The sequence below is a fragment of the Mustela erminea genome, chromosome 14, assembly GCF_009829155.1.
Source record: "Mustela erminea isolate mMusErm1 chromosome 14, mMusErm1.Pri, whole genome shotgun sequence".
In the NCBI taxonomy this organism is placed as follows: Eukaryota; Metazoa; Chordata; class Mammalia; order Carnivora; family Mustelidae; genus Mustela; species Mustela erminea.
This window is the reverse complement of record NC_045627.1, coordinates 5,693,737-5,704,549: the sequence shown is the minus strand read 5'-3', so window position 1 is coordinate 5,704,549 and position 10,813 is coordinate 5,693,737. Positions and strand designations below refer to the sequence as shown.

General features: G+C 38.0%; 1 long non-coding RNA gene across 1 annotated transcript; it reads left to right on the top strand.

The window, feature by feature from the left end:
• The first annotated feature begins 2,079 nt into the window (after window positions 1–2,079).
• Window positions 2,080–10,417, top strand: LOC116573384. Its single transcript, XR_004278768.1, has 3 exons — window positions 2,080–2,092; window positions 3,590–3,596; window positions 10,333–10,417. It is a non-coding gene; the product is annotated as an uncharacterized LOC116573384 (long non-coding RNA).
• The last annotated feature ends 396 nt before the right edge of the window (window positions 10,418–10,813 follow it).

Below are 10,813 nucleotides of genomic sequence, written 5' to 3'. Positions count from 1 at the left end.
ATAGAAATCATTAAAAACTTATAATGACCCCACATTTTTACTTGGGCTTTCTAATAAGTATTAAAAAATACTGTAAAAGTACTTTAAAAAATTCAGTTGAGGGGCACCTGGGTGGCTTAGTGGATTAAAGCCTCTGCCTTCTGCTCAGGTCATGATCCCAGGGTCCTGGGATAGAGCCCACATCAGGCTCTCTGCTCGGCAGGGAGCCTGCTTCGTCCTCTCTCTCTGCCTGCCTCTCTGCCTACTTGTGATCTCTATCTGTCAAATGAATAAATAAATAATCTTTAAAAAAATAAAAATAAATAAATAAAAATAAAAAATTCAGTTGAATCATGTGAAATTGCTGTTGTTAGTAAAATGATGGTCAAATTCAGCAATTTCGTGACTCCTATAATAATACTTATCTAAAATATAAGATGGTTAGAATCTACCCTGTGAATGACACACAGTTCTCTGTTCTCTGTGGGAGTCTTACAAAATAAAAGCTTCTGCTCACCTTCTTGGTTAATCTCCTCTTTTTTCTTCGAAACAGGTAACTCATAAGGCCCAACTATATTCCCTATGAACCTACACTTCCACTTTTGATCCTGGGGCTGGCATTTCTATCCCCACCCAGATCATGTTCTTCCAGTCATTTCCAGAGGAAAGAGACTGGATCTAAGGCCCCTAGAGTTCCTCCCCAAGAAAGTGGTAATCCAGCTTTCATTAATGAATACATTGTTACTCTTAGGAATTAAGAACCCCTAATGATTTCAGTGGTAAATAAACATTGAAAGTTATGTCCTCTCCTTCATTGCTTTTTCTAGAGTTCAAAGTGAACAAGAAGAAAGTATTCTTTTTTTTTCTCCACCAGCTCTATATTATACCTGGTTTGGGGAATTAAGTCACAGCATTTCAAATTTTATAAAAATATGTCCTGTGGTCAGCTAGACCATGTCATGAAAAGGGATTACACATATCTAAGCACCAGGAGATTAAGGAAATATTGTCATGGCGACGTTGACGCTGAGTTTTTAAGTGTAAATTTCTCATTTGTGAAATTACAGTTGCAAAATGGCTTGTACAGAAAGTTGGTCTCCTTCATTAGAAGCAACAAATTACCTTCCCGTTTTACTAATCAACTGAGTTAAACTTTATTCTAAACTGTGGGTGAGATTTGTCTTCTTTTAAATGCTAGCTCTACCAAACCGGACATTTTCCAATCAAAGCACCATCGAAAATACTTAAAATGCATGTTGCTCAGTGTGTTGGTTTCACTCACAAAAGATTTTTCTGGGAAAATAAGTTAAAAACAGTGGACCCCAGACAACATTTTGCCTTAGTTTGATGTGACAAGTTCAGCATGCTATTTTTAACTGCTAAATAAAAAGATTATGGCAATCACCCTCACATCTATATTTCTCTACAAAGTTAACAGTGATAATTTATATAAAGACACGAATATTTGGCCAGTTGTCATCACCTCTAGGCGTGTTTATAGTTTTTGTAGTACTTGTTACCTTTATCTATTCTCCTTCGCCTCACACTAACGAGCATTCAAGATTTCTAGCGCATGTTGGCATTAATGATGGATTAGGGATTTTCTCTAGAAGAGGTTCACTGGTGAGGTAGGGAAATAAGGTCAGGAGGTCTGAGACAAAATCTAATACAGACATTCAACTGGGCCATGCTTTCAAACCAATCGGTGGGCAGATTACATGTCATGAGAGACTTAAATAGAATGCAGCGGAAGTGTGGTCTCATTTTTCTCGAATGCATTAGAAATACTAACAAATAACAGAAACATGGCTAATAAGACTTCTAGTCCTTTCATACAAGATTATATATTGATTGATTATCTATAAAAGGGTAATATGCCTTTCTATAGAACTTGTGTAAGATATACCTGTACACTTACACATATATGTGTGTCCTTTTAGTTACACTGACAGAGAGGAGATTGCTTTTCCTAAATATTTTGTTCCAACCCCAAACCTACTTCACTAATGTGCACTGGACCTAAATATAATTGTAATTTATTCTGCAATAGTAATTATACCACTATGATCTATAAATTCCTGTCTGAACTTGTCAAGTGGGCAGAAATTTTAAAGTGAAATGTCATTTAGGAATTGGATTTAGACAACCCATGAACATGGAGCACTGGGTATGGTGCTCATTATTCAAAAATAATGAATACTGTTATGCTGAAAATTAAAAAAAAATTCTGCTATGAAAATCCAATAGAAATATAAACCGTGAATAAGCATGAAATGATAATTAGATCACTACCAAACTGAGCTGGATTTCGACCAGGCACTTTACTGAACTTAGTCCAATTTTTCTTACTGTCCTCTTGCTGTCTGCTTCAACTCAATTAAATATTCTTTGAATTTTACATAAATTTACATTAAAAAGTTAGTCATAGCTAAGAAGCATATTAATAGCTGTTCAATTTCACTTTCAGCCGAGATTCTGTCCCCCTTCCCTGTAGTTCCTTATATAACAAGGATCTGAAACACAAGGCACATTTACAGCACACACAAAAATAAACTCAAAGTGGACTAAAGATCTAAATGTGAGACCTGAAACCATAAAAGTTCTAGAAGATAACATAGGCTGTAAAGTCTTAGACCTTGGCATTAGTGAATTTTTTCTAGATTTGGCCCCTCAGGCGAGGGAAATAAAAGGAAGTAAAACATTCAGAATACACCAAAATAAAAAGCTTCTGCACAGCCAAGATAGGGAAGAAACCCAAGTGTTCATGGACAGAAGAATGGATAAAGAATGGACTATTACTCAGCCATAAAAAGGATATGCTCTCGCCATGCGAAACAACATGGCTGGACCTAGAGGGTAATATGGCGATCGAAATAAATAAGACAGAAAAAATATCATATAACTTCACTTATATGTGGAATCTAAAAAACAAAACCAATGAATAAATAAACAAAAGCATAAACAGACCCATTAATATAGATAACAAACTGATAGTTGCCAGAAAGGGGGGAGGTTACTGGCAAAATGGGTGAAAGGAAGTGGGAGATACTGGGTCCAGTTATGGAATGAATAAGTCACTGGGCTGAAAGGTACAATGTAGAGAATATAATCAGTGATATTGTCATAGTGTCGTATGGTGAGACATGGTAGTCACACTTATGGTGAGCAAAGCATCAAATATAGAGTTGTTGAATCACTTTGTTGTACACCTGAAACTAATGTAATATTGTGTGTCAAACATACTTCAAAACATACACACACATACAAAGGCACAGAACACATTAAGTATAAAAATAGTATTTCAAGGGCACCTGCGTGGCTCAGTGGGTTAAGGGTCTGTCTTCGTCTCAGGTCATGATCTTGGGGTCCTGGGATCGAGCCCCGCATGGGGTTCCCTGCTCAGTGGGGAGCTTGCTTCTACCTCTCCCTCTGCTACTCGCCTTCTTGTGCACTCTTTCTGTCAAATAAAAAAATAAAATCTTCAAAAATCCCCACACAACATTTCAACTAGTTCAAAGAACTGGTAAAGAACTGAGAGAGAACTGATAAAGACTGACTTATATGGTCACTAGCTTTATGACAGAGGAGCCAAGGTAATACAATGGAATAGAAAAATGGTTTTATTAAATGATACCGGAATATCTGGATGTCCATATTAATAAATATGAACCTCAACTCATCTCTTACCATACACAGAAGTTGATTTGAGATAGACCTTAATTACTTGTGCGAAATGTTTAGCTTTATCTTTAATTTTGCTTGGGTAGGCTATAGTGCCCAGATTATTTGGTCAAGCAAATGTTTAAATGTTTCTGTGAATATATTTTTTAGATATAGTTACCATTTAAGTCAGTAGATTGTATGCAGTGGGTGATCAGTTAAGCATCGGAGTCTTGGTTTCAGCTCAGGTCATGATCTCATGGGTCATGGAATTAAGCCCCAAATTGGTTTCCAAACTCAGCTTGAAGACTCTCCCGCTCTTCTCCTCCTCACACTTGTTTGCTCTCACTTGCTCTAAATAAATCTTAAAAAAAAAAAAAAAAAAAAAGGAGGTTGTGTGTAATGCAGATTACTCTTCATAATGTGGTGGGTCTTGTCCAATCAGTTGAAGTCTTAAGCAATAAAAGACTGAGAATCCTGGAGAAAAAGCTAATCTACCAGCACATGTCCTCCAAACTCAAAGTGCAACATAAACTCTTTCCTGGGTCTCCTGCCTGTCAAGCTCCCTTACAGACTTCAGAGTCACCAGCCTCCACAGCTCTGTGACTCAATTCTTTGATAGAAATCTCTCTCTTTCCTGTATTCCAGTACAAGAAAAGGTGAAAGGAGGGAGAAATGTGTACATGCAATGTTTTAAAGTCCAGACCTGAAAGTGGCAGTCTTCACTTCTACTCTCTTGCCATTGGAGAATTCATAGTGATAAACATACTCCCAGAGGCACAAGTGATGGGGATCTCCACAGGCCCAGCTATCAGGCTACTATGGAGAAAGGGAAGACCATATTTTTGCAGATATCTGGAAGTCTCCACTATTTAGGGACACTAAGCTGAAAAATCTTAAATTTTTCAAAATTTAAAAAATAAGTTGTTTTTATTAAATATTGCATAAGTAAGAAAGTGTTTATAATATGTATAAGGTATAAGGAGATACACTCAGCACCCAAACTTAGCAAAGAGACCATTAGCACTCTCTTGGAAGTCCCTCCCACTGTTTACACTGTGATTCAAGTCCCTACCACATGCAAAATATATTCATGGTCTCCCAAGATTCCCTAGGGCCTTATCCTGTTATAGCATCTGTTCATAGTCCAGAAATTCATTCAAATAATCTAATTCAGGGTAAATGAGATTCCTGGATGAAATCCATCTGTAGGCCTGTGGGAGCTAAAAAGCAAGTTATCCCACCCCAATACACTGAAAATATAATTGTGGGACCAGTGTAGGATAATAAATATAGACATTTTAGCCCAAAGAGTGAGAGAATAGAAGGTAAAATGGAGGCCTTAGACCATATGAACTCTGAAACAGGGCAAAAGATGAATTTTTCTTGATTAGTTCGCCAAGCCTAGGAATGATCCTTTGCAGGATCATTTGCAGCACTTGGTTTGACTGGTTAGGCTCTTGGGTCCACCCTCTAGGCTCTTGGCCCTACCCTCTAGCCTCACGTCTCCACCCTATGGGCTCTTGACTCCTCCCTCTCAGCTTCTGGCTACACCCTCTGAGTCATCCTCCCTTATTCATGAAATACAGTAGCTGTTTATAATTGAATAATATTCTCAGCCTATTTTCTACCAGTTGGATTTGGGGAATCCAACATCCTCCATTTCATTATATTCTCTCTGTCCCTTTTTGTACCAAAAACCCACAAATTTTTGCACAGTATTTTTGCTGAAACAATTTTTCTCAAGAACTTTGTAGACTCTGCATTGATTTCATGGTGTTTTACTCCATTAGACAAAATCCACACACACAAACATTGTTGAGATAAGGCCCTCTCAGTCTTTAGCTTCTGCTCAGACGGCTGAGAGCCCCGCAAGCTTCATAGATAACCTCTCTTTTGTTTGAGAGGATCTGTGAGGCACATCCTGGACTTCTTAAAAGGGCCTTTTGTGCTCTCTCTTGACCTTCCTGTGGTTTAGCAGAAGTTGCCCTGTCAGTCCCACACAAAACCTTTTCTCCGTGATGTGTTTTGGCAGCCACTGTGACATCTGGTGTCATCTGGAGAGGCTGAGAATTTTTAAAAATCTCCCAGTCTTAACTTATTTTTTGGTGAAACAGTTCTTTCCTCAGTTTATTTCTCTCATTTTGCATTTTCTCACAAGTGGAGGGAGTGGAGGTCAGCCATGAACCTGCCCAGCTGTGACTCTATGGAGGTGGTATTCACAGCCTGTCTCAGTGGGAATTCAGAACGAAGGAACATTTTCCAACTACCCTTATATGGTCAGTATAACTCTGATAGAAAACCAGATGAGGACATTATAATAAAGAAAAATTATTATGCCAATATTCCTCAGGAACACAGATGCAAAATGATAGCAAATCAAATCCAGCATTGCATAAAAAGAATAATTTCTCATGCCTGAGATGGGTTTATTCTATGAATTTATAAATCAATGTTTTGACCATATTAATAAGATGAAGAAAAAATTCATATGCTCATTTCAATGAACCCAGAAAGATGTTTAATAAAATCCAACACCATCCTATGACAAAAACTCAGAAGAATTAGGAAAAGCAGGAAATAGCCAGAAAGGTGTTCCAGGAAGCTTATCCGCAAAATACCCAACACTGGGGCACCTGGGTGGCTCAGTCAATTAAGCTTCAGCCTTCTGCCCAGGTCATGATCTCAGGGTCCTGGGATTAAGGTGTGCAATAGGTTCCCTGCTCAGTAGGGAGCCTTCTTCTCCCTCTCCCTGCTTGTGATTTCTCACTCTCTCTCTCTGTCAAACAGATAAATCAGATCATTTAAGAATAATACCCATCACTAAAAAATCCCTTAGGGGAAGGAGCAAGATGGTGAAGAAGAAGGAGACCTAATTTCGTCTGGTCCCAAGAATTCAGCTAGATAGTTATCAAACCATTGTGAGCACCTACAAACTCAACAGGAGATCGAAGAAAAGAAGAGCAGCAATTTTAGGAACAGAAAAACAACAACTTTCTGGAAGGTAGGACATGCAGAGAAGTGAATCCGAGGTGACATATAGGAATAGAGACTGTGGGGGGAGGGGCCAGCTCCCAGCAAGTGGTAGAGCAGTGGAGCACAAAATCAGAACTTTTAGAAGTCTGCTTTGTGGGGGACATTGCTCCAGAGGCTAAGCTGAGGGTGGACCCCTCGTGGGGACAGTGTGGTCTCAGGACCCATGGGATCACAGAAAGACTTGGGGTGTCTAAGTGTGGCAGAGCTCCCAGGCATCAGAGCGGGGAAGCTGGCTACAAAGACAGAGTTGAGCAGTGGGCTCTCAGCTCGGGATTACCTTAAACCATGATCTGAGGCACAGTCATGTTACTACTCTTCAAGCAAGTGTCAGATCCAGGGAGACTCCCCCACTTCTTCCACCAGGAAGAGTGGCGTGGGAGTGCATGTCAAGAATCTGCTGGGTTTGGAGACTCCAAATGGGGCTGTGCACCATAGACAGAAATGCTCAGTCACAGGCTGGGTTTGCACGGAACGTGGCCGGAGACCAAAGAGACAGGAGGGATTGACTGCTTTTCCCTGGGAGTGCACTGAGGAGTGGGACCCCGAGCTCTCAGCTCCTATGGGCCAGAGATTGTGAGGCCGCCATTTTCATTCCCGTCCTCCAGAGCTCTATGGAAAGCATTAAGGGAACAAAAGCTCCCAAGACCAACCTGACCAGATTGATTAGCCTGGCCCCTGGCAAGGGCAGTGCAATTCCACCTCAGGCAAAGATGTTTGAGAATCATCACAACAGGCCCCTCACTTAGAAGATCAGCAAGAATATCCAGTCAAGGCCAAGTTTACTGATCAATGAAACCTCCAAAACAGCAGTGCTAGGGGAATATGGCATGTAGAATTCATGGATTCACCACCCCAATCATGATTCCTTAGTCTTTCAAAGTTAAATTTTTAAAAATTTTGTTATTTTCTTTCTTTTTCTATTTTTTGAATGTTTTCTCTCTCCTATTTTAACCTAGTTTAACTATTTTATCTTATCAATATCTTTAAAATTTATTTTTCATTTTTATAATCATATTCTATGCCTTCATTATATTTAACCTTACTTTTTTGTATACATGTAAGTTTTTTTTCTTTAAAATTTTGGGATACAGTTTCTTCTAATGGACTAAAATATATCCTAAATCTAGCATATGGCTTTGTTCTAGTCTCCAGCCTGATCACATTCTTTCCTTTTTTTTTCTTTTTTCAACCAACTTCTTATCAATTCCATTTTTAGAATCTTTTTAAATTTTCATCTTTACAGTCATATTCCATCGCTTCATCATGTTTACCCTTATTTTATATATATATACATATATATAAATATATAAATATATAAATATATATATATATATATGTATATATATATTTTTCTTTCTTTCAAATTTTGGGAGGCAGTTTCTTCTAACAGACCACAACTTCCAAAATCAAGTGTGTGGCTCTGTTCTATTCATGAGGCTAATCATATATTTTTTCTTCCTTTCTTCTCCCCCTGGTTTCAATTCTCCTCTGATTTGATTGGTGTATATTTTTCTGGGGTCATTGTTACCTGTTTACTATTTTGTTCTCTCATTCATCTATTCTTCCCTGGACAAAATTACAAAGCAGAAAAACTCACCTCAGGGGAAAAAAAAAAAAAAAAAGAACAAGCGGCAGTACTGATTGCTGGGGACCTAATCAATTGGGACATTAGTAAGATGTCAGAACTAGAGTTCAGAGTGACAATTATAAAGTTGTTAGCTGGGCTTGGAAAAAGCATGGAAGCTACTAGAGAATCCCTTTCTGGAGAAATAAAATCCCTTTCTGGAGAAATAAAAGAACTAAAATCTAACCAATCTGAAATCAAAAAAGCTATTAATAAGGTGCAATAAAAAAATGGTTGCTCTTACTGCTAGGATAGATGAGGCAGAAAAGAGAATTAGTGATATAGAAGACCAAAGGATGGAGAATAAAGAAGCTGAGCAAAAGAGAGATAAACAAGTACTGGACCACAAAGAGAGAATCTGAGAGATAAGTGATACCATAAGATGAAACAATATTAGAATAATTGGGATCCCAGAAGAAGAAGAAGAAGGGGGATGCAGAAGGTATATTACAGCAAATGGTAGTGGAGAAATTCCCTAATTTGGGGAGGGGAGCAAGCATCAAAATCCAGGAGGCACAGAGAACCTTTCTCAAAATCAATAAAAATAGGTCCACACCCTATCATCGAATAGTAAAACTTACAAGTCTCAGAGACAAAGAGAAAATCCTGCAAGCAGCTACGGACAAGAGGTCTGTAACATATAACAGTAGAAATATTTGATTGGCAGCAAAGCTATTCACAGAGACCTGGCAGGCCAGAAAGGACTGGCATGATATATTCAGAGCAGTAAATGAGAACAATATGCATCCAAGAATACTATACGCAGCTAGGCTGTCATTGAATGGAAGGAGAAATAAAAGCTTCTGGGGGGTGGAGGGGGAGAAAGAAGAAAAGAAAGAAAGAAAGAAAAGAAAAGAATTTGTCAACACCAAACCAGCCCTACAGGAAATATTGAAAGGCGTCCTCTAAGCAAAGAGAGAGCCTAAAAGTAACAGACCAGAAAGGAAAAGAGACAATATACAGTAACAGTCACTTTATAGGCAATACAATAGCACTTAATTCATATCTTTCAATAGTTACCCAGAATGTAAATGGGCTAAATGCCCACAATCAAAAGACACAGGGTATCAGAATGGATTAAAAAAAAAAACAAGACCCATCAAGGAACTCATTTTAGACTTAAAGAACCTCAGACTTAAAGTGAGGGGGTGGAAAACAATTTATCATGCTAATGGAAATCAAAATAAAGCTAGAATGGCAATCCTTATATCAGACAAATTAGATTTTAAGCTGGACTATAATAAGAGATGAGGAAGGACACTATATCACTCTTAAAGTATGTGTCCAACAAGAAGATCTAACAATTTTTAAATATCTTTGCCCTTAACATGGGAGCAATCAACTATATAAACCAATTAATAAGAAAATCAAAGAAACATATCAACAATAATACAACAATATAGGGAACTTTAACACCACCCCCAATCACTGAAATGGACAGTTCATCTAAGCAAAAGATCAACAAGGACATAAAAGCTTTGAATGATACACTGTACCAGATTGACATCACAGATTTATTCAGAATATTCCATCCCAAAGCAACAGAATACATATTCTTCTCTAGCGCACATGGAACATTCTCCAGAATAGATCACAACCTGGGTCACTAATCAAGTTTCAACCAGTACCAAAAGATCGGGATAATTCCCTGCATATTTTCAGGCCACAATGCTTTGAAACTAGAACTCAAGCACAAGAGGAAAGTTGAAAGGAACTCAAATGCATGGAGGTTAAAGAGCATCCTATTAAAGAATGAATGCGTCAAGCAGGAAATTAAAAAAGAATTTAAAAATTTGTGAAACATGAAAATGAAAACACAACTGTTCAAAACTTTGGGACACGCCAAAGGTGGTCCTGAGAGGAAAGTATATAGCAATACAAGCCTTTCTCAAGAAACAAGAAAGTTCTCAAGTAGACAACCTAACCCTACACTTAAAGAAGTTGGAGAACAGCAGATAAAGCCTAAACCCAGCAGGATAAGAGAAATAATAAAGATCAAAGCAGAAATCAATGAAATCAAATCCGAAGAACAGTAGAACAGATCAATGAAACTACGGGCTAGTTGTTTGAAAGAATTAAAAGGATTGATAAACTCTTAGCCAGATTTAACAAAAAGAAAAGAGAAAGGACCCAAATTAATATGATAATGAAAGAAAGAGGAGACATCAGAACCAATACCAAAGAAATACAAACAATTATAAGAACATATGAGCAACTATACACCAGCAAATTTGACAATCTGGAAGAAATGGATGCATTCCTGGAGACATATAAACTACCAAAACTGAACCAGGAAGAAATTGAAAACATGAGCAGACCAATAACCAGTAAGGAGATTGAAGTAGTCATCAAAAATCTCCCAAAAAACAAGAGCCCAGAGCCAGATGGCTTCCAAGGGGAGTTCCACCAAACAAAAAGAAGAATTAATACCTATTCTGAAACTGTTCCAAAAAAGAGAAACAGAAGGAAAACTTCCAAACTCATTTTATGAGGCTAGCATTAAGTTGGTCCCCA